The 24,151-nt window shown below is 49.9% G+C and overlaps 1 protein-coding gene and 1 pseudogene across 2 annotated transcripts in view; one reads left to right on the top strand and one right to left on the bottom strand.

The window, feature by feature from the left end:
- The window catches only part of LOC137618716 (zinc finger protein OZF-like), a 912,062-nt gene that overhangs the window by 314,353 nt on the left and 573,558 nt on the right, over positions 1 to 24,151 (top strand). The window lies entirely within an intron of this gene.
- LOC137618715 (zinc finger protein 83 pseudogene) overlaps positions 1 to 24,151 on the bottom strand; it is a 637,840-nt pseudogene that overhangs the window by 70,912 nt on the left and 542,777 nt on the right.

The raw sequence follows: 24,151 nt of genomic DNA, 5'->3' as shown, positions 1-24,151 counted from the left end.
ATGCCAATCATCTAATGTCCTCCAATCAAAATCAAGAAGGCAGTTAGAGCTTGCAATTGAAAGGTCAATGCATGACAAGGTACCTGTCTGGACATGGAAGTGTGTGGGCTCTCCTGTATTAAGGAGTCCTACAGCCTCATTTTCCACAATTGATGATATAATATTGCCCCTGGTGTTTTAAACCATCACCCCAAAAAGGATGTCTACCATTCAAATCTCTAAGTAAAAGAAAAGGTTGAGGGAGCTGTTGAATCACCTCTTCTAAATCATCATACGATACGTTATCACTTGGAGGCAAGTACAGCGAACAGATTGTATATCTTCTCCCTATATCAATCTGTACAGCCACTGCCTGTAGAGGTGTACGGACAGATAAAGGAAGTTGGGGAACATCACGACGAACGTATGTGAGACTTCCGCCATGGCTGCCTACTCCGTGATCATAAGGTGTTCTTTAACTAATATATTCGCGAGGACAAGGGGTATTAGCATCAAGCTTGCTCTCCTGGAGACATACAATTATGGGGGAATGCTTGTGAATTAAGAGCTTAAGTTCTTCATATTTGGCCCTCAAACTCTGACAATTCCATTGCAAAATGGAGGTAAAAACTATGTATTATTTTCTGGAAGACATCTTTGATGAGGTCTTCCCATTGACAGTTTTTGATTTGACAATATTTTCTGTAGGCTTTTTAAGTTTGGGTCTTGATAAATTAGGTTTTATATTAGCCTTTTCAGTGTTGTTGTTACCTAATTCTTGTGGGGGATGGTGGACCTCCACTTGAATTTTTGATTGATTCAAGAAGTTTTCCTGTTTATCTGAAATATCAACAGGCAAAACATCATATCTATTTGATGTCATAACTTTGGTGTTTTTAATGGATGGGGGTGAGGGAGATGGAGGTCTCTCTCTTTTCCTATTGACAGGTGGTGATTTCTTAGGTTTTGATGTTTTCCCCACTACAGGTGCACCTGATATAACTGTTTCATGTGGAACCTCCATCAAATCAGGCAAAGATATAGCCTGAGAGAGGTTAGTATTATCCTTTGTAGTGGGGGACAAAGGTTTACTAGAGGTAAGCAAAGTCTTACGTGATATTCTTGCCTTATCCTCTAGAATTCTATCAGAAGATGGCAAATTTCTCTTCTGGGGAATAGAGGCAGTATTAGGTGGGTTGGATGTCTCCTGCCACACTTATGTGTTGGATACTGGATTTATTGAGAGCAGCCTCTTCCAATTTATATTGCTGGCAGTTCCTATCAGTAGATTTGTGATTCAAATTGCAGTTTATACAATTGGCCTCTAGTGTACATTCTCCATGGTAAACATTAGAGCATATACTACACATTTTATCATTCTTGCATACTTTAGATGGATGCCCATATCTAAAGCAATTAAAACATTGCAGCGGCTTCTGCTTAAAAGTTCGAACTTTAATTCGTTCATTCTCTATGTGAATGTGGAAAGGCACATCAGCATCCTGGTAAGTCAGGATAATCATTGACGTTCCAGGTATTTTATGTACTTTCCACACAGTTAAAGGACACATGGCCAATATTTCCTCTTATGTAAACACATATAAATCTCTATTAAAAACTACTTCCCTTCCATAACTGAAGTTTAGATGGGGTTTCACATCCAGCTTTATGTTATCATTCTCTGTATTTAAGTTGCAAACTATAACAGATTGAGTTTCTAATTTGGCACTTATTAGGAAACTGTTCTTTCCAAACCGAGATATATCCCCTGGTGGGATGGTACCTACTTTCTTTGGAAGAAATTTACATATCTTGAAATAATTTCCAGTACTCCCTTTTGATTGAGCAACAAGCCACTTTGGTGGTTTTGGCTTTCTCTGGGAGGGTACAACTACCTCTATACCTTTATCAATCCAATCTACAGGTTTATATACATCTAGAATGTTAGGTACCTGATCGCAAAGAGCACCCTTGAAATTCAAATGACTGATTTTAATATTTATGATATCATTGATTGCGTTGAATCCTTCATCATGGTTATCAAATGATATCCACAAATCCCATTTGTCACCTTCAAGCCTCATTCTAATTTCCCTGACGTGACCATAATATTGAAATAATTTATACACCACATCATAATTGGTTTCAATGGAAATCTGAGTGACATGAAGGATTCGCAAATTCTCCATGTCACCCAAATTACTTTGTTTTTTAATATTAGTAGAATGGTCCTTTAGAGTTTCCAGGTTGTCAACAGAGGGGTTAGTTTTTGAAGTAGAAGCAAGCCGGGTTATCCACCTCTTATCGGAGGATTTCAGTCCTCCTATCCCATGTAGCCCAACACGAGAAGAGGCTTCAGCGGGGACCAGTCCTCTATTAGAGAGGGGCTGCCTCTCTTAAGGTGGGCGTACACTGGTCAGTGGGGGTAGTTAGCCCCTCCCACCGACGACTGCAATGCCTGGCGTCACCCATTACCCGCAAATATGGGCGACTTAAAACCGGATCATTGGAGCCCGACTATTAACAGACTTAGTCTGCACCCAATGGGGTCTGCTAGAGGGTGATGGCGTCTAAATTTGTACAGGTTGAGATGGTATGACATCCATCCCACCCTGCGCCAAATCCAAAGAAGCAGTCAAAACCTAAGTCATACAAGCCAAAGTCGTCAACAAGTTCATGCCCAAGAGGAAGAGATGGAAGAAAAAGAGAAGTAAACAAAAGAACGGAGAGAAAGTGCTGACTAATTTAGTTGGATCAACAGTTGAGCACCGAGGTCTAGTGGGGAAGTAGTTCCCCCTGTTCATTAGAGCCCAACTGCTAATCCCTAAGCCCCCCATCCTTATCAAGGCTTCAGCATCTGGGGGGCCGGCTTCGGGGATGTGGATGGCAATCCAAGAGAGGACTGAAGAACACTCGACAGTCGAGGAGTCTCCCACCGGCAGCCATCACAGCCGGCACAACCTTTCCCGGAGCCTTGCGTCCATAAGGGAAAGACTGAGTGACTATACAGCTACTTATGTAGGAGCCTGGCCAGCCCCACAACCTACCTGGCAAGCAGTGAGATTGTGGGACGACGGCCACAGGGTTGTGACGGCTATGCCATCGCTAAAGGACAGAGAGGGGCAAGGAAAGGGTCCTGTATTAAGTGTGGAAGAAGGCAGCAAGGTTGCCGCCACTACCACACAAGGGAGAAACTCTCTGTTTCAGTATCGGCACCATCCTAGGTGGCAGAAGAATATCTATTCTTCAGCCTCGGGTCTGCAGGAACAGTGTTAGGAGGAGGCGGCAGAATTGCTGCCACTTCCGAACAGGGGAGAAACTTCGTTTCAGTATCGGCACCATCCTAGGTGGCAGAAGAATATCTATTCTTCAGCCTAGGGTCTGCCAAAACAGGATTAGTCTTCTAGACCGCACGGGGAGAAGGTGGCGGCATCATAAAACCAATTCAAGTGCGGCCTAGGGAGGCATAACCTCCGAAGCCGGCAGGGGAGTGACTACTCACTCTGATGCTCGGCCGCCAGCAAAAAGACTGAATACTCTGAGGTTCTGTCGAAACCAAAGCCGGCTATCCGCTGGCAAGGGTAAGAGACAGAAAGCACTAGCCTAGTCAAGCCGGAGTGTCTACTCTATGGCAAGACCAAGATAGGGTTGTCGCCTATGGCGGCACTCAGAGGGAAGGAGGGATCACCCTTGAATCTCCACAGGAGACGAGTATCGAGTTACATAATTAATTCTAGGAGATATCTATCTCCCCATGAATTGATAAAACGATACACGAGGGTAAACTGGGAACATGTATGAAAGTATACTGAAGCGCATTATCTAGGTAGCCTAGCGCAAGGCGAGATTTCGGTTACCTAAATCGCCGAAACTCTAATATATACGATCGACATAATATATAACTTTCCTAGTATAATTGTGTTTAAATAGCTTTCATAATTTATTCATGCTATTACAACCGGGAATGTCGTTCTTCTAACTAAATAACACATGCGTCATGAACGTCAGCGCCCATGGCGCCTCCGGTGATCGGCTGAGCTCCGAACACTTGAAATTACTCAAATTTTTCAGTGAAGCAGGAGCTAAAAATTAAATACTGTAAAGAATAAATACTCAACTTTTCGGAGGCAGAAGAAGCTGGCGATTGCATGATAAAACCTCAATCAATCGATCACAAACGTTAGAGCAACAGAGAAAACCACCGAGCGAATTTGCTACAAAAATAGGAATAAGCGCCATCTTGGATACTCTTCCCCCTCGAAACGAAAACGCTATTCGGGGTGAAGATTGCTATGTGTTTTATCAAGATATACGTCCCCTGATATTATGCGATATCTTTAGGCGAAATTTTAAGGATATTCGTGCCAGGAGTTAGAATTCTGGAGACCTAAAGGTTAATTCTCAAGGGATATCACTGTAACCAAATATCCCTTAGAAAGCTACCAATAGGAACCTTCCATCAGGACGACATGGCCTGAGCCCAAAAAAATGCACTAGCCAGCCGGCCCCCTTAAAATGGTGTTCACCAACAAGTTCTCTACTTGGTGGGCAATGAACTCAATAGTCCAAGTAACCGACAGGAGGAAAGTCTCCATCACCTTCCTGGAGCTTTCTTTGGAAAAAACCTCGGTCTGCACCCGGTTTTTCACTGATCCCAACCATAGATCCAGCCATGAAGTAGCCTGCATTGCATACTTCATCACTTTCTCTTTGTTTAGAATCTCCAAAGCTGAGAAGGAAACTTGAAGCCCAAAGAGTCTCTCTAGAGAGACCTCCTTCGTAATTTCCTCTAAGGAATGGTGAAGAAGAGCCGGGAGACGCTCGTCAAGGACCTCGTAAAAATTCCTCTGTTGAACACTCAGATATCGCAGGAGTTTTGAGAATGAGTCTGTTCGAAGAGAACTAGAGGAGTCGCAGAGCTGGGCAGACACCTTCCGCTGGGCACTCTTCAGACCTGAGACCAGGGCAAAGCTGCGCTGGACTTGGAGGCTTCCGACTGCCAAAGACGCAGGTTGAGGACCGTGTCCTTGCTCTCCTGAGGAGCCATTAACGGGTCTGCCAACCCACTGAGGGACCTCATGCAAGCTATAACCTGCCAGATGCCATGTTCTGACTTTTTCTGTTCAGCTTCTGAAGAAGGACTGGCAGCTGAATCGTTGTCTTCCCCCCACAAGACATCATCTCAGGGTGGGTCATTGTCATTATCGAAGTGGCCAGATGTAGACTGTTTGACCCCCTCTGCAGGTCTTGTAATCCCCAATGAGGACTTTGGCAGAGTTTTTGAATTCTTAGACTCTTTCCTCGGAGGGAAGAAAGTCTCTAGCACAGAATGTTTGGATGGAACGACCTTCTGTTGGTCACCCGTAGGGGGAAGGATGGACTCTTCCACAGGTTTCGAGACTACTCTGTGATCTCGCGGGACTTTCTTAATGAGCAAAGACCAGAAAGAGTCAGATCAGGACTCTTCCCTGAGAGAGAACTCTGACTGAATCAATGAGTGAGGAGCAGGAGGGTGAGGAGAAGTGGGCATGGCAACACTTGACCTCCCCTTGGACGACCTAAGAGGGGTCAGCTTGATCCTACGTGAAGCTACTTCATCAGGGACTCCTCTTTTCCGCTTCAGGGGAGAGGAAGAAACCAAAGTTTCGTGACAGGGAGGGACTGTGGATCTTCGCCTTGGGTCTGAAAATGTAGAGAAAGACTCTTCCAGGGGAATCCTGGGAGTTCCCGAAGGATGAGCAGGTGGGATACCTACCGTAACGGCTTGGATAACGGCCCTAACCAAGGCTCCAAACTCAATATTTTGGAACATAGAGATAACATCAAATTATGAATAGAAAACTCAAAATGTTATTTTGATAATAAAATAAATTTTTGAATATACTTACCCGGTGATTATAATAGCTGCAACTCTGTTGCTCAACAGAAAACTCTAAGGTAAAATTCGCCAGCGATCGCTACACAGGTTGCGGGTGTACCCAACAGCGCCATCTGTCGTCCAGATACCCAGTACTCAATGTAAACAAAGAACTCAATTTTCTCCTCGGTCCACTGCGTCTCTATTGGGGAGGAAGGGAGGGTCCTTTAATTTATAATCACCGGGTAAGTATATTCAAAAATTTATTTTATTATCAAAATAACATTTTTCAATATTTAACTTAGCCGGTGATTATAATAGCTGATTCACACCCAGGGGGGTGGGTAGAGACCAGCAAAATATGTTTACATTATTATGAGCTAAGAATTTTTATTTCATTTTAGAAGTTATCAAAATAACAAAAACAAAATAAATAGGTACCTGGTAAGGAAGTCGACTTGAACAATTACTCTGCCTTTTTAAGTACGTCTTCCTTACTGAGCCTCGCGATCCTCTTAGGATGCTGAGCGACCCCTAGGATCTGAAGTATCAAGGGTTGCAACCCATACAACAGGACCTCATCAAAACCCCTAATCTAGGCGCTTCTCAAGAAATGACTTTGACCACCCGCCAAATCAACCAGGATGCGAAAGGCTTCTTAGCCTTCCGGACAACCCAAAAACAACAATAAAAACATTTCAAGAGAAAGATTAAAAAGGTTATGGAATTAGGGAATTGTAGTGGTTGAGCCCTCACCCACTACTGCACTCGCTGCTACGAATGGTCCCAGAGTGTAGCAGTCCTCGTAAAGAGACTGGACATCCTTAAGATAAAAAGACGCGAACACTGACTTGCTTCTCCAATAGGTTGAGTCCATTATACTTCGCAGAGATCTATTTTGTTTAAAGGCCACGGAAGTTGCGACAGCTCTAACTTCGTGTGTCCTTACCTTCAGCAAAGCTTGGTCTTCCTCACTCAGATGGGAATGAGCTTCTCGTATTAACAGTCTGATAAAATAGGATAAAGCATTCTTTGACATAGGCAAAGATGGTTTCTTAACTGAACACCATAAAGCTTCAGACAGGCCTCGTAAAGGTTTAGTTCGTTTTAAATAGAACTTAAGAGCTCTCACAGGGCATAAGACTCTTTCTAGTTCATTTCCAACCATATTCGATAAGCTTGGAATATCGAACGATTTCGGCCAAGGTCGAGAAGGCAGCTCGTTTTTGGCTAGAAAACCAAGTTGTAGAGAACATGTAGCCGTTTCAGATGAAAATCCGATGTTCTTGCTGAAGGCATGAATCTCACTGACCCTTTTAGCTGTGGCTAAGCATACCAGGAAAAGAGTCTTTAAGGTGAGATCTTTTAGGGAGGCTGATTGTAGCGGCTCGAACCTGTCTGACATGAGGAATCTTAGTACCACGTCTAAATTCCAACCAGGTGTAACCAAACGACGCTCCTTCGTGGTCTCAAAAGACTTAAGGAGGTCCTGTAGATCTTTATTGTTGGAAAGATCTAAGCCTCTGTGACGGAAGACTGATGCCAACATGCTTCTGTAACACTTGATAGTGGGAGCTGAAAGAGATCGTTCTTTCCTCAGGTATAAGAGGAAGTCAGCTATTTGAGTTACAGAGGTACTGGTCGAGGATACAGATACTGACTTGCACCAGTTTCGGAAGACTTCCCACTTCGATTGGTAGACTCTAAGGGTGGATGTTCTCCTTGCTCTAGCAATCGCTCTGGCTGCCTCCTTCGAAAAGCCTCTAGCTCTCGAGAGTCTTTCGATAGTCTGAAGGCAGTCAGACGAAGAGCGTGGAGGCCTTGGTGTACCTTCTTTATGTGTGGCTGACGTAGAAGGTCCACCCTTAGAGGAAGAGTTCTGGGAACGTCCACTAGCCATCGAAGTACCTCGGTGAACCATTCTCTCGCGGGCCAGAGGGGAGCAACTAGCGTCAACCTTGTCCCTTCGTGAGAGGCGAACTTCTGCAGTACCTTGTTGACAATCTTGAACGGAGGGAATGCATATAGGTCTAGATGTGACCAATCTAGGAGAAAGGCATCTATATGAACTGCTGCTGGGTCCGGGATTGGTGAGCAATATATAGGGAGCCTCTTGGTCATCGAGGTTGCGAAGAGATCTATGGTTGGCTGGCCCCAGGTGGCCCAAAGTCTCTTGCATACATCCTTGTGGAGGGTCCATTCTGTTGGAATGATTTGTCCCTTCCGACTGAGACAATCTGCCATGACATTCAAGTTGCCTTGGATGAACCTCGTTACTAGCGAAATGTTTAGACCTTTTGACCAGGTGAGGAGGTCCCTTGCGATCTCGTACAACGTCAGTGAGTGGGTCCCTCCTTGCTTGGAGATGTACGCCAAAGCCGTGGTGTTGTCCGAGTTCACCTCCACCACTTTGCCTTGAAGGAGAGACTTGAAGCTTTTCAAGGCCAGATGTACTGCCAGTAGCTCCTTGCAGTTGATATGCATTGTCCTTTGACTCGAGTTCCATATTCCCGAGCATTCCCGACCGTCTAATGTCGCGCCCCAGCCTACGTCCGATGCGTCCGAGAAGAGAACGTGGTTGGGAGTCTGAACAGCCAGGGGCAGACCCTCTCTGAGGCTGATACTGTCCTTCCACCATGTCAGGCAAGACTTCATCTTCTCGGAAATGGGGATCGAGACCGCTTCTAGCGTCTTGTCCTTTTTCCAGTGAAATGCTAGGTGATATTGAAGAGGACGGAGGTGTAGTCTTCCTAATGACACGAACTGTTCCAGGGATGATAGCGTCCCTATCAGACTCATCCATTTCCTGACTGAACATCGTTCCTTCTTCAGCATGTTCTGGATGCATAACTGGGCTTGGCTTGTTCTGGGGGCCGACGGAAAAGCCAGAAAAGCTAGACTGTGAATCTCCATCCCTAAATATACAATAGTTTGGGATGGGACCACTTGTGACTTTTCCATATTGACAAGGAGACCCAATTCCTTGGTCAGATCTAGAGTCCACTTTAGATCCTTCAGACAGCGACGACTGGAAGAAGCTCTGAGAAGCCAGTCGTCCAAATAGAGGGAGGCTCGGATGTCCGCTAAATGAAGGAACTTGGCTACATTCCTCATCAGCCTCGTAAACACAAGAGGAGCTGTGCTTAGGCCAAAGCACAGGGCTTGAAACTGGTAGACAACCTTTTCGAAAACGAATCTTAGAAAAGGTTGGGAGTCCGGGTGGATGGGGACGTGGAAGTAGGCGTCCCTTAGGTCTAACGAGACCATCCAGTCTTCCCTTCTGACCGCTGCTAGAACCGACCTTGTGGTCTCCATGGAGAACGTCTGCTTTGTGACAAAGACATTCAGTGCACTGACGTCTAGCACCGGCCTCCACCCTCCTGTCTTCTTTGACACCAAGAAGAGACGGTTGTAGAATCCCGGGGTTTGATGGTCCAGGACTTTGACTACCGCTCCCTTCTCTAGTAAGAGAGACACTTCCTGTTTCAATGCTCGTCTCTTGTCTTCCTCTCTGTACCTGGGAGAGAGATCGATGGGAGACGTTGCTAGAGGGGGTTTTCGTACAAACGGGATCTTGTACCCCTCTCTGAGCAACTTCACAGATTGTGCATCTGCGCCTCTCTTTTCCCAGGTCTGCCAGAAGTTCTTGAGTCTGGCTCCCACTGCTGTCTGAAGAAGCTGGCAGTCAGACTCTGCCCTTAAAGGACTTGGTTCCTTTCTTCTTTCCACGTCTCCCTTCGGCACGAGCACCTCCTCTGCTGGAGGCTCTGCCACGAAAGGGCGGAATAAAACGGGACGCTGGAGTGTCTATCCTTGGTCTAGCTGACAAGGTAGGCAAAGGGGTGGCTTTGCGAGCAGAGGACGCAACAAGATCGTGAGTATCCTTCTGTATCAAAGAAGCGGCAATCTCCTTAATCAGGTCCTCTGGAAAAAGGCACTTGGAAAGAGGAGCAAACAGAAGTTCGGATCTCTGGCATGGTGTAACTCCAGCTGAAAGGAATGAGCATAGGTTCTCACGCTTCTTAAGGACTCCGGACACAAAAGATGCAGCAAGCTCATTAGACCCATCACGTACGGCCTTGTCCATGCAGGACATGATGAGCAAGGAAGTCTCCTTCTCTGTCGGAGAGATCTTTCTGCTTAGAGCTCCTAGACACCAGTCTAAAAAGTTAAAAACCTCGAAGGCTCTAAATATACCTTTCAAAAGGTGGTCCAGGTCCGAAGATGACCAACATATCTTTGAGCGTCTCATGGCTAGCCGACGGGGAGAGTCTACAAGACTTGAGAAGTCGCCCTGGGCAGAGGCAGGAACTCCCAAGCCGAGAACTTCTCCCGTGGCATACCAGACGCTCGATCTAGAAGAGAGTCTAGCAGGGGGAAACGTAAAGGCTGTCTTCCCTAAACTCTTTTTGGACTGCATCCATTCTCCTATCACTCGTAAAGCTCTCTTGGACGAGCGTGCGAGGACGAGTCTAGTAAAGGCAGGAGTGGTTGACGGCATGCCTAACACAAACTCTGACGGAGGAGAGCGCGGAGCCACAGACACAAACTGGTCCGGAAACATCTCTTTGAACAGGGCCAAAACTTTCCTAAAGTCCAAAGAGGGTTGCGTAGACTTAGGCTCGTCCAGTTCTGAATGCGGTTCATCTACGTGTGCAGCACCATCATCATCAGAAAGTCCCTCATCCGAGTATTGAGGAGGAAGCGGCAACGGAGTGGGTAACGGCTGGTTAGCTGAGTCCGGTCGCACGGGTGCATGCGTGACTGAGCCGGACGCAACGTCATGGAACTGTTGCCCAGTCTGTGAGCTGGCAACAACCATAGCAGCGCGGGGACGCACAGCGTCTACTCCAGACTGTCTAGACTGATGTGGGTGAGCAGTGGCAACCACACTGGGTTGCGGAGGTTGACGCACCGCGTCAAAACAAAACAACTCTGACGGTTGTTGAACCTCACGAACGTCAACGGAAACCTCCGTGCGTCGCTGAACGTCAACATGCGGCTGGCAGATCACACTGGAACGCATGGGTGGCGGAACTCTCTCAACTGGAGTGCGTGAGAAGGTTACCTCAGCGTCCCCAGGACGCACAACCGAGCGTGTGGGTGGTTGTAGGCAAGGAGCTGCACTAGCTGGTGCGGCAGCAACCTTCTCCGCACGAAAGTCCTGCATAAGCGACGTTAGTTGAGACTGCATGTCTTGCAGTAAAGACCACTTAGGGTCTACAGGAGCAGGTGCGGCGACAGACGGTGTAACTGTCTGAAGCGGTACCGCTTTGCCTCTCTTAGGAGGTGAGCAGTCATCGGATGACTGCAGCGAGTCGGAACTGACCCAGTGGCTACAGCTGGGCCGTTGGACTTGCGCGGAAGGGACCGACTTGCGCTTTAACGGTCGTGAGACCTTGGTCCATGGTTTCTTGCGAGAAACACCTTCCGAAGACGAGGTATAAATGGGCTCTCTCGTCTTTGTTAGGCAGGGGCGATCTTGGGTAGATACGCCCGATACCACGGAGGGAACGTCTGTTCGCTGATTAAAGCCTCTCGAACCCATTTGTCGTACGACATTGCTTCTCCCCTGGACTTGGGAGCTTGCAAGAGGTCCCGGACTAGGAGGACGACAGGCACGAACAGACGAACCCTCAAGCGCAACACTATCCACAACACTATCACTCACTTTAACACTTCCCAGTGCACTTTTACACTTCAGCTCCTTCACATCCGCCATGAGCTGGTTACGGTCACTAGCCAGGGACTCAACTCTCTCACCCAGAGCTTGGATGGCACGCATCATATCAGCCATCGAAGGTTCCTGAGTGCCAGAAGGGGGGTTAGGAGCAACCACTACAGGGGAAGGAATAGGTTGTGGGGCATGAGGAGAGGAAATGTCAATAGAACGAGAGGAACTTCTCCTAACTCTATCTCTCTCTAGCCTACGTGTATACTTTTGGAATTCGATAAAATCGAATTCCGAAAGCCCAACGCACTCCTCACATCGATCTTCCAATTGACAGGTTTTATCCCGACAATTGGAACAAACAGTGTGAGGGTCAATAGAGGCCTTCAGAAGACGCCTTGAACAGTCCCTAGCATTGCACTTCCTAAATTTTGGGACTTGTGAAGGGTCAGCCATTTTGAATTGGTCAAAGGGGAATTCAAAAACTATCAAAAAGTCATCAACAAAGAATCCGTAATCAAAAAGAGTTCAAGGAATTGCGAAGAGAAAGCCTGCACAGCGAAAGCTCAAAACTAGAATAGTGTACTTCACCAATTAGTTGTGAAAACAAATCCAGTTTAGCAACAGCGAATAAGCACGTCTTGTCGGTAGCACGACAGAGAGAAAATTGAGTTCTTTGTTTACATTGAGTACTGGGTATCTGGAAGACAGATGGCGCTGTTGGGTACACCCGCAACCTGTGTAGCGATCGCTGGCGAATTTTACCTTAGAGTTTTCTGTCGAGCAACAGAGTTGCAGCTATTATAATCACCGGCTAAGTTAAATATTGAAAAATCATAATGTATTGATATAAAGAGAACAACAAACTATGAATAAATCATGATTTTGCAAACCACGGATGCGGACCGATTGTGGCACTGTCGGAAAGTTCCCCTATAGAGAACGACAAAGAGGGACCCCACAAGGAAGCCTTATCTGCCGTCAAGGAAGAGTTAGAGGGAGGGTGCGGTGCTGCTGTCTCCTTCCGAGCAACAGGAATCGACCGTAAAGGTGGTCTCTTCAGAATCTTGAATTCCTGCAGCTTGCTTTTTTCCGCTCTCCCAGGCGAGCGTGATGTTCTGCGACGGTGAACGATGGGGAGGAGACTTTTGTCTCTTAAGTGGAAGTTCCAAAGCTCGAGGAGGAGAAGGTCTTGCAGGCCTCTCTTCCCACAATCGACGTTGCTCAAATCAGCGCTGGAGATCTAACGAACGTTGGCACTATCGGGAGGCTGGTTCTTGGAGCCAATGTACTATAGTAGCCCAGTCATGAGCATCCGTCTGTTGGCGATCATCTGAGCGATCGGTGCATCAGCGTGTGGTGAGGAACGCACGTCTGGTGACGTTTGCTTTCCTCTTTTGGAGAGCGACGAGTCGTTTGGGAACGACAGGAAAGAGATAGGTGTGCAGTCAAAGACTGCTGACAAGCTGGAGAAGAACAGGCTGCTGACTTGCCAATCGACGAGCCCAGGGAAGGTAGGCATGGCTGGCAGGGAAGGCACACAAAAACTGAAAAGAAAAAAAAAAAAAGTGATTAGTAATGGCTGTCCAAATTGGTGAAGAGGGAGAGCAGTAACAACCGTTCTCCATCCGAGCCAAAAGCAAAGCAAAGCACAGTCACAGGTGTGTGGTTGAGAGAGGAAGCTACTAACCCCATCCCTCCACTAACTAGCAGTATGGTTGGTTAACCCTCGCTAAATTATATTGGCTCGTCCTTTCAGCTTTGCCAAAAGTAATATCCTTATAAATCCCCTATAAATAGCGTTGGTTTGTATTCCAGTTACGGAACCATTTTCATTTGTTCCAGTGCAACATACAAACCTTCTGCTCTTTACGTAGGAGACTCACCTTAAGGTGGGTTGAAGACCTCAAACCAACTGGCTGGCTACTGTCCCAGGATGACCTCGTGTGCTTCATACGAGCTCCTCAAGAGGCAGCCTGACACCTCGTTTTCCTCGTAGGATGACAGCCTGGGCAATCAGTACTGGAAGGAGTAAAAGACTTCAATGGGAGGTAAATAGATAAGTACACAGTGGGGGTGAGCCCGTTCATAATCTATACATTGGCTGACTCTACTTGTTTGAAGAAAGGGGACATAAAATATATATGACAAATTTCTAAGTAATTTGTATTTTTCCTAATGATACAAACCTTGAGCTCTCTATTAGGGATATAATTTTGGGGAAGCTGGAGGACTAGCCATAAGACTTTTAGCTAGGTGTAACTACCTCACCACTAGTTAGCGGGGGTGGAGGGGTAGCCTGCTACCCTGCTTACACACACCTGTGTTTTCTCGTCACTTTTGATTGCAAGCAGGACTTACAAGGGTACAATTAATGATGGGCCAAAGAGCTTAAGGTTTGTATAGTTAGGATAAATACAAATTACTTTCAAATTTGTCATTTGTTCCGACACTAAATACAAACCCTTTTGCTCTTTATTAGGGAAGAATCATCCTTTAGGAGGGTGGAAGTCTAAACCAACTGGCTGGTGTTTGACCCAGGGGTTTTTCCCCGTACATGCTCCACATGTAACAGGGAGAAACCCTGATACCTCACAAAAATCTGTGCAAAACCTGGTTAGTTTCCTGAGCAATCTGTGTGATTGTGTGAAACTAGCAGTGTGATTAGTCTAGGTAAGATTTCTCAGAAACATAGGACTCTTTGAATCAACCATAGACGTTACCCAATCCCACCTCGCCAGGGGGTATGGGGATGCAACAAGCATTATTTTTATGTTTGGTTACACAAGGAAATGGTTTTACCTACAGACAGATGAGGCAAACTTGCAGAGGACCGTAGGAGCTGTTCCCCAAGAGAGGGAAAATGAAAGAGACAAAGAGCTAGTCATTCTTAACATTCATCCAAGACTAATCCCGGGTCACCTTTGACCTTAACCATCTGCTACTTGTTCCTCAAGGAGCCTGAGGTATTTAAAGCACTTGTTGTGCAGCCACCACAGGGCCAATGGAGAATGTCTCCAGTTCATGTAGGTCACGTTTTACAGGTAGTGGGCGGTGAAGGTATTCTGACACTTCCACATACCCGCTTGTATGACCTGCATCACAGAGTAGTTCTTCTTGAACACTAAAGACGTGCTGATGCCCCTAACGTCATGAGCTCTGGTTTGTCTAGTCTGTGGAGGAGGATCGAGATTCAGGGCCAGGTCAGTGACCCTCCGAATCCAAGCAGAGATGGAGTTTTTGGTGATCATCCTCTTGACCTTCTCTGTGCTGACACTCGGGGGTGAGCTGCTGATGTTCTCTTGAGATAGTACCTCAAACTCCTCACTGGATAAAGTAACAGTTAATCTTGATCATCGGTTATGTTATGAAGACTCCCAATCCAGAAGGGCCTAAATCTAGGCTCTGCTACTCCCAGATTTTAAGTCTAGCCAATAAACTCAGGGACGAAGCCGAACATTACCTCCCCCCATCCCCTTGAGTGGAAGACGTCGTATGAAAGACTGTGAAATTCGCTAACTCTCTCTGCCGAGGCTAATGCAAATAGGAAAACTGTCTTTAGAGTCAGGTGGGGATCTGATGCCTAGCGTAATGGTTCGTAAGGGGCACCCATCAGGGCCCGAAGGACAAGAATCACGTTCCATGGAGGTGGTAAAACTTCCGACTGAGGGCAGATAAGCTCGAAACTCTGTATGAGGAGAGAAAATTCCCACAAAGAGGAAATATTAACTACTTTCAGCCTTACTGAGAAGTAGCCTTTCACCGCCGAGACCGAGAGGAGTTTTTCTTCCCGAAGGTGAACAAGGAACTCCACTATTGTTGGAATAGTGGCATCAAGGGGAGAGATACCCCTTTCCATGATACCAACCACAGAAGAAAGTTCACTTGGCCTGGTAGACTGAAGCGGAAGACCTTCGAGGGTATCCAGACATCCTTTTCACAGCCTGTTGCAAAAAGCCTCTCTGAGGGAGGAGATGCTGGATAATCTCCAGGTGTGAAGTCACAGGGATACTACGGCTTTGTGAATGAGGTTCATATGTGGTTGTCTGAGTAAATTGTGTTGTTGAAGGAGCTCTCTCGGAACCTTCGTCAGAATATGAAGAAGGTCCAGGAACCATTTGGCGTGATGATATAGCGGAGCTATGAGGGTCATTGACAGGTTCTTAGATGATCTGGTCTTATTGAGAACCCTTCTCATCAGACAAAACAGGGGAAAGGCGTAAACATCGATTTTGTCTCACCGTTGCTGGAATGCATTTTTCCAGAAAGCCAGAGGAACCAGAACTGGGGAGCAGGAGAGAGGGAGCCTATTGTTCAGGGATGTCGCTAACAGATCCACAGTTGGAGAACCTCACAAAGTTAGGACTGTTGGCTACTAGATCATTCAAAGACCACTCAGAGCCCATCATCCGAGTCACTCAGCTTAGATTGTCTGCAAGCACATTCCTTTTGCCTGGAATGAAGCAGGCTGATAGGAACAATGAGTTGTCTTCTGCCCATCTTAGCATCTCCACTTCTAGATGGCAAAGGTGCTGCCTAAAGGTACTGCCTTGCTTGTTCACCTAAGCCACGACCGTAGTGTTGTCAATCATCAACACCACAGAATGACCCGCCAGTAAATGATGGAACTTCTGTATGCATACAAAAGGTTGCCCTCATATCAACTCTGGGGGAGGAACGAGAAGGTCGACCCCTTGGCGGAGATTCTCGTCTGCTAACCACCACCTCAAGTCCTTCAGCTGCTCGGGTACCACGGGGACCAGCATATCCAGGGAGTCCTCGTCTTAAACCCACCTGGATTTCAGCTGCCACTGAAGAGATCGAATCCAGAGGCGGCTGTTCACAACTAGATAGACCAGGGATGACAGGGGACCTAGGAGACGTAACCACCATCAAAGCGTCTCGTTGAAGGAATGGGCTTACCACTTTCCTCCGCCTCTGGATTCTGTAGTCTGATGGGAAGACTTTCTGCAGGCTGGTGCCGATGATCATTTCCAGGTAAACCAATCTTTAAAAGGAAAGCAGGGATGACTTCTCAGGATTTACCTCGATCTCCAGATCTTGGCAAAAGACAAGGGGTTTGTCTTGGTGTTGGAGAACAGTTGCCATCAAGTCTGCTAGTATCAGCCAGTCGTCCAGGTATCTTAGGAGGCAGATGCCGATCCTGTGGGCCCAGATTGACACTAGGGCGAAAACTCTCATGAAGACCTGAGGTGCTGTTGAAAGACCAAAGCACAGCACCTTGAACTGGTATTGCCAGTTGTTGTGTAACATCCCTAGATATTTCCATGAAGGTGGATGGGCTGGGATCTGAAAGCATGCATCCTTGAGATCCAGCATGCACGAGAAGTCTTGAGGTCTTACCACTTGTCTGACTGTCTTTATACTGAACAGAGTATGTAGAACAAACGTGTTCAGAGCTGAGAGGTCAATGACAGGCCACCAGCCTCCAGACGCCTTTTTCACAAGAAAGAGTCGACTGAAGAATCCTATGGACACATCGACCACCTCCTGCAGAGCGCCCTTCTCCAACATAGTCTGGATTTCGGCCTGGAGGGCCAGCTCCTTTACAGATCCCCTCATATTGGAGCTCAATGGAACTGGATTCTGAGTCAATAGAGGGAGAGATTGAATGAAAGGGATGCAATACCCTGAATGAATCACAGAGATTCTCCAAAGATCCGCCCCGGGCAGCAGCTGTAGTGGTTTGCAGACTACGGACAGACATAAGACGCAGACTGCCTAGTGTCCGAATGCCGACCACAATCCTCCATTTCACTAAACAAAAACAATAAAGTGAAATACCCAGAGATTTGGGCAAAAGGTAAGTCAAGAATGAACTGGGCACTGGGCACCACCCCTTGATTTTATACTGGGCAAGGGGACCCAGCTACAACCTTAAAATTTCTCATCTTTTCTAGAGTGTACCGTCCCTCTCTTGGATGTGCTAGGTAATGTATTATAAATAAAGAGGAACCGCCTGTTTTCCTTTTTCTTTTTTTGGTAGGATGTTTCTTTATTTCAAGTTAATCGTACATTATGAACATTAGGAGAGGAAGCAAAAATAATGACAAGACAAAATCGGAGATAATTATTATTTTTCTTAACGATACAAACCTTTAGCTATTTATAAGGAAGATAAGAGGGAATCAATATTTTAGCTGGGTCCCCTTTCCCAATATAAAATCAAGGGGTGGTGCCCAGTGCCCAGTTCATTCTTGATTGTTTACCTTTTACCCAGATTTATGATTATTCCACTGTTTTATCTTTTTGTGTAGTGAACATTGGAGTGTGGTCGGCATTCGGACACTAGGTGGTCTGCGTGCTATATCTGGCCACAGTCTGCAAACCCCTGCAACACTGATATGCTGGAGAGCGGGGACACGCTGGGGAGCACTGGTACGCAGGAGAGTGCTGCTGCGCTGGAGAGATCTGGCGTGCTGAAGAACACTGGAGAGCTGGAGGTTGCTGGCATGCAGAAAAGTGCCGGACACCGCTGGCACGTAAGAGAGTGCTGGAGAGCTGGAGAGCGCTGAGGTTCTGATGAGTGCTGTCGTATTGGCGAGCGCTGGCATGCTGGCGAGCTGGCAAACGCTGATGAGCTGGAGAAAGTGGACCTGCTGAGGAGCACTGACACGCTGGAAAGCGCTAACGCGCTGGAGAATCCTGGTGTGCAGGACAGTTCTGGTAAGATGGAAAGTGCTGGCGTGCAGGACAGTGCTGGAGAGAGCTGGCAAGCTGGAAAGCGCTGGCAAGCAGGAGAGCGCAGGCAAGCCGGAGAGCGCTAGCGAACTACAGAGGGCTGACGTGCTCGTGAGTGCTGTCGCGCTGGCGAGCGTTGGCGTGCTGGCGAGAGCTGACGTTTTGATGAGTGCTGTCCTATTTGTGAGCGCTGGCATGCTGGCGAGCTTGAAAACACCGATATGCTGGAGATTGGACGCGCTAAGGAGCACTGACACGCTGGAGAGCACTGGCGCACAGGACAGTGCAGGTTAGCTGGAGAGCGCCGGCAAGCAGGAGAGCGCAGGCAAGTTGGAGAGCGTTGGTGCGCAAGAGATAACTAGTGAGCAACAGAGCGCTGACGTGCTGGTGAATGCTATCGTGCTGGAGAGAGCTGACGCGCTAGCACGCTGGAGAGCGCTGGTGCGCAAGAGAGCACTCACGAGCAAAAGAGTGCTAGGTCAAAGCTGGCAAGTGATCAGGAGAGTGCTGCCGGGCTGGAGAAAGCTGGCGCTCAGGAGAGTACTGGCAAGTTAGAGAGCACCGACGTGCAGGAGAGCGCTGCAAGCCGGGAGTGCTAGTGTGCATGAGAGTGCTGATGAGCTAAAGAGTGCTGGCGAACAAGAGACCGCAAGCAAGCTGGAGAGCCCTGACATACTGGTAAGTGCTGTGGTATTGGCGAGCGCTAGAGAGCTGGCTAACACTAATATGCTGGAGGGCGTGAATGCGCTGGGGAGCGATAACGCGTTGGAGAGCACTGCTGATCCAGAGGGTGCTGGAGTGCAGGAGAGTGCTGCCGAGTCGGTTTGGTGGCAGGCAGGAGACCACTGGCGAGGTGGAAAGCACTGGAGCGCAGGAGAGTGCTGCCGAGTCGGAGAGAGCTGGCGCGAAGGAGAGTGCTGGCCAGCAGGAGAATGGTGGCAGGCAGGAGACCACTGGAGAGGTGGAAAGCGCTGGAGCGCAGGAGAGTCCTGCAGAGTCAGAGAGAGCTGGCGCGAAGGAGAGTGCTGGCCAGCAGGAGAATGGTGGCAGGCAGGAGACCACTGGAGAGGTGGAAAGCGCTGGAGCGCAGGAGAGTGCTGCAGAGTCAGAGAGAGCTGGCGCGAAGGAGAGTGCTGGCCAGCAGGAGAATGGTGGCAGGCAGGAGACCACTGGAGAGGTGGAAAGCGCTGGAGCGCAGGAGAGTGCTGCAGAGTCAGAGAGAGCTGGCGCGAAGGAGAGTGCTGGCCAGCAGGAGAATGGTGGCAGGCAGGAGACCACTGGAGAGGTGGAAAGCGCTGGAGCGCAGGAGAGTGCTGCAGAGTCAGAGAGAGCTGGCGCGAAGGAGAGTGCTGGCCAGCAGGAGAATGGTGGCAGGCAGGAGACCACTGGAGAGGTGGAAAGCGCTGGAGCGCAGGAGAGTGCTGCAGAGTCAGAGAGAGCTGGCGCGAAGGAGAGTGCTGGCCAGCAGGAGAATGGTGGCAGGCAGGAGACCACTGGAGAGGTGGAAAGCGCTGGAGCGCAGGAGAGTGCTGCAGAGTCAGAGAGAGCTGGCGCGAAGGAGAGTGCTGGCCAGCAGGAGAATGGTGGCAGGCAGGAGACCACTGGAGAGGTGGAAAGCGCTGGAGCGCAGGAGAGTGCTGCAGAGTCAGAGAGAGCTGGCGCGAAGGAGAGTGCTGGCCAGCAGGAGAATGGTGGCAGGCAGGAGACCACTGGCGAGGTGGAGCGCTGGAGCGCAGGAGAGTTCTGCCGAGTCGGAGAGAGCTGGCGCGAAGGAGAGTGCTGGCCAGCAGGAGAATGATGGCAGGCAGGAGAGCGCTGGCGAGGTTTAAAGTGCTGGCGAGGTTTAAAGCGCTGGCGCGCAGGAGAGTGCTGCCGAGATGGAGAGAGCTGGCACGAAGGAGAGTGCTGGCAAGCAGGAGAATGGTGGCAGGCAGGAGAGCGCTGGCACGCAGGAGAGTACAGCCGACACGGAGAGAGCTGGCGCGAAGGAGAGTGCTGGCATGCAGGAGAATGGTGGAAGGCAGGAAAGCGCTGACGAGGTGGAAAGTGCTGGCGCGTAGGAGAGTGCTGCTAAGACGGAGAGAGCTGGAGTGAAGGAGAGTGCTGGCAGGCAGGAGAATGGTGGCAGGCAGGAGAGCGCTGGCGAGGTGGAAAGCGCTGAAAGCGGGAGAGTACTGGCGAACTGGATAGCTCTGCCATGCACGAGAGCGCTGGAAAACTGGATAGAACTGGCGCACAAGAATGTTGGCAAGCTGGAGAGCACTGCCACGCAGGAGAACACTGGTGGGGTGGAGAGCGCTGATGAGCTGCCAAACATTGGTGCACTGGACAGCATGGAATCGCTAGGGAGCGCGGACGCTCTAGAGAGTGCTGACGCGCTGGGGAGCGCTGGTGTGCAAGAGAACACTACCAAGAAGGAGAGCACTAGCGCGCAGGAGAGTGCTGGTGAGCTGGAGAGAGCTGGCACGCAGGAGAGCCCTACAAAGATGGAGAGCACTGAAGCGCAGGAGAGTCATGCCGAGACAGAGAGCTCTGAAGCGCAAGAGAGTGCTGGCTCGCAGGAGACCCCTGGCGAGCTGGAGAGAGCCGACATCCTGGCAAGCTGGCAAACGATGATGCGCGGGAGTGCATGGAAACGCTGGAGAGCACTGATGCGCAGTTAAGTACTGGCGCGCTGGAGACCACTGGCAAGTTAGACAGCGCTAGGGAGTTGGCGCGCAGGAGAGCACAGGCAAGCTGGAGGGAGCTGGCGCGTAGGTGAGCGCTGGGGAGCTGGAGAGTGCTGGCATGCAAAAGAATGCTGAACCGTTGGAGAGAGAGCTGGCGTGCTGGAAAGCGCTGCCGAGCACTGGCGAGTGCTGGCGAACCTGAGAGCGCTGACGTTCTGATGAGTGCTTTCGTGCTGGCAAACGCTGACACGCAGAAGAGCGTGGCCGCGCTGAGGGGCGCTGGCATGCTGGAGAACGCTGACATGCTGGTGAGCTAGCAAATGCTGAGGCGATGGAGAGCGTGAACCCACTGAGGAGCGATGACGCACTGGAGTGCTGACACGCTGGAGGGTACTGGAGTGCTGACACGCTGGAGGGTACTGGAGCGCAGGAGAGTGCTAGCAGGCTGGAGAGCTGGAGAGAGCTGGCACGCAGGAAAGCTTTGGCCAGCTGGTGAGTGCTGGCGCGCAGGAGATTATTGGCGAGCTAGACGTGTGCTAGCGAGTGCTGCCGTGCTGGCAAACACTGATGCGCTAGAAATCATGGATGCTCTGGGGAGCGCTGACGAGCTGGAGAGCGCTGACATGCTGGTGAGTGCTGACGCGACAATCACTGATGCGCTGCAGAGTGTGGACGGGCTGCAGAGAGCTGAGGCACTGGAGAGCATTGGCACATAAGAGAGCACAGCCGAGCCAGAGAGTGCTGGCGCACAGGAGGGTGCTGGAAAACTGGAAAACTCTGGCGCGCAGGGGAGCACTGGTGAACTGCTGCTAAGGAATGCGCTGATGCGGAGAGCACTGCTGAGTGGGAGAGCAATGGCGCATAATAGAGTGCTGGCAAGCTGGAGAGCGCTGGCGTGCAAGAGAGTGCTGTCGCCAGGGCGGGCGCTGGCATAAGCTGATGCGCTGGAGAGCGCTGGTAAAATGAAGAGCGCTGGCGCACAGGAAAACGCTAGCGCGAAGGAGAGTGCTGGTGCGAAGGAGAGCACTGCCGAGCGGTAGAGAGCTGGGGGGCGCAAGAAAGTACTACGAGCTGGATAGCGGTGACGAGCAAGAGATTGCTGATGAGTTGGAAAACGCTGGCGCACAGGAGAGCGCAGGCGCGCAATAAAGTGTCGTCGTCCTGGCGAGCGCTGGCAGGCTGGCATATGCTGATGCGCTGGAGAGCACTGGAAAAATAAAGAGTGCTGGAGCGCAGGAGAGGGCTGGCACGCAGGTAAGCGTTCCCGAGACGGAGAGCGCCGGCGCACAAGAAGGTGCTGGTAATCACTAGTGTGCGGAAGTGCACTAGTGAGTTGGAGAGTGCTGGCAAACTGGAAAGCGTTGTCATGCTAGTGAGTGCTGCCATGCTGGCAAGCTAGCAAACACATATAAGCTGGAGAGCGTAGATGTGCTGGGAAGAGATGACGCGCAAGAGATCGCTGGCGCAGAGAGGAGCGCTGCCAAGCTGGAGAGCGCTGGCGAAATGGAGAGCGCTGGCATGCTAGTGAGTGCTGTCGAGCTCACAAACGCATATAAGATATTGAGTGTGGATGCGCTGGGAAGCAATGATGCGTTGGAGAGCGCTAATGCGCAGGAGATTACTGGCGAGCTGGAGAGAGCTGGCACGAAGGAGGGCTCTAACGCGCAGGAGATTACTGGTAAGGTGTAGAACCCTCTTAAACAGGAGAGCATAGCCGAGTTGGAGAGCTCTGGCGCGCAGGAGTGTCTTGGAAAGCTGTGGAGCGCTGGCATGCAGGAGAGCACTCCGAGCTGGAGTGCTGGCAAGCTGGATAGCGCTGGCATGCAGAAGAGCGCTAGCAACCTGGAGAGCGCTGGCGAGCTAGATAGCACTAACATGCTGGCGAGTGCTGTCGTGCTGAGGAGCACTTGCAAGCTGGCAAGTTGGCAACAGTTAATGCACTGGGGATCATGGACTCGCTGGAAAGCGCTGGCGTGCAGGAGAGCGCTAGCGAACAGGATAGCGCTGATGTGCTGGCAAGCGCTGGCGTGCTGGCAAGCGCTGGCGTGCTGGCAAACGCCGATGCAGTGGTGAGCGCTGGCACGTTGGAGAGTGCTAGATAGATGCCACTGGCACGTAGGAGAACACAGGCGAGCTGAGGAGCGCTGACATTCTGGATAACACTGTTGTGCTGGTGAGGGCTGGCGTGCTTGCAAAAGCTGATGCGCTGGAGAGCGTGGACGCGCTGACATGCTGGAGAGCGCTGGTGCGCAAGACAGCGCTCGGGAGCTAGAGAGCACTGGCAAGCTGGAGAGAGCTAGTGAGGTAGAGAATGCTGATGTGCTGGCGAGTTGGCAAGCGCTGAGGTGCTGGAGAGCGTGGATGCGTTGGGGAGCTTGGACGCACTGGAGAGCGTTGGCGCGCAGAAGAGTATTAGCACGCTGGAGAGCGCTGGCCTGCAGGAGAGCTCTGACCAGCTGGCAAGTGCTGGCAAGCTGACATATGCTGATGCGCTGGATAACGCTGACACACTGGTGAACTGGTGCAAAGGAGAGCACTGCCGAGTGATGTTACCCTGGCAAACACTGGCATATACTGATGCGCAAGAAAGCGCTGGCAAAATTAAGACCGCTGTCGCGCATGAGAGGCCTAGCACGCTGACGCGCGGAACGCTGGAGCAAACGTGAGCGCTGGGGTGTAAGAGAGTGCTAGCAAGCTGGATGGCGCTGACATGCAAGGGATCGCTGACAAGCTTGAAAGCGCTGGCGTGCAGGAGAACACTGGAGTATGAGAGCAATTGCGAGCTGGGGAGCGCTGACGTGCACTCTATTACGCGCCATCGTGCGGGTCAGTTGGCAAACGCTGACTCACTGGAGAGCATAGACGCTCTGTGGAGCGCTGGCGTGCAACTAAGCATTCCCGAGCTGGAGAGCACGGGCGCACAAGAAGGTGCTGGCGAGCAGGAGAGCGCTAGTAAGCTGGAGAGCACTGGCACGCAGGAGAACACTGGCGAACTGGAGAGCGCTGACTTGCTGGTGAATGCTGTCGTGCTGGCGAGCACTTTCGTGCTAGCGAGCACTTTTGTGCTGGCAAGCTGGCAAACGCATATAAGCTGGAGAGCATGGATGTGCTTGAGAGCGCTGACGTGCAGGAGATCACTGGCAAGCTGGAGAGACCTGGCGTGCAAGGGATCGCTGACGAGCTTGAAAACGCTGGCCAACTAGAGAGCGCTGACTTGCTAGTGAGTGCTGTCGTGCTGGCAAGCTGGTAAACGCATATAAGCTGGAGAGCATG

This window comes from Palaemon carinicauda, chromosome 25 (genome assembly GCF_036898095.1).
Source record: "Palaemon carinicauda isolate YSFRI2023 chromosome 25, ASM3689809v2, whole genome shotgun sequence".
Classification (NCBI taxonomy): Eukaryota; Metazoa; Arthropoda; class Malacostraca; order Decapoda; family Palaemonidae; genus Palaemon; species Palaemon carinicauda.
The sequence above is the reverse complement of the archived record's forward strand: the minus strand, read 5'-3'. Positions and strand labels throughout refer to the sequence as shown.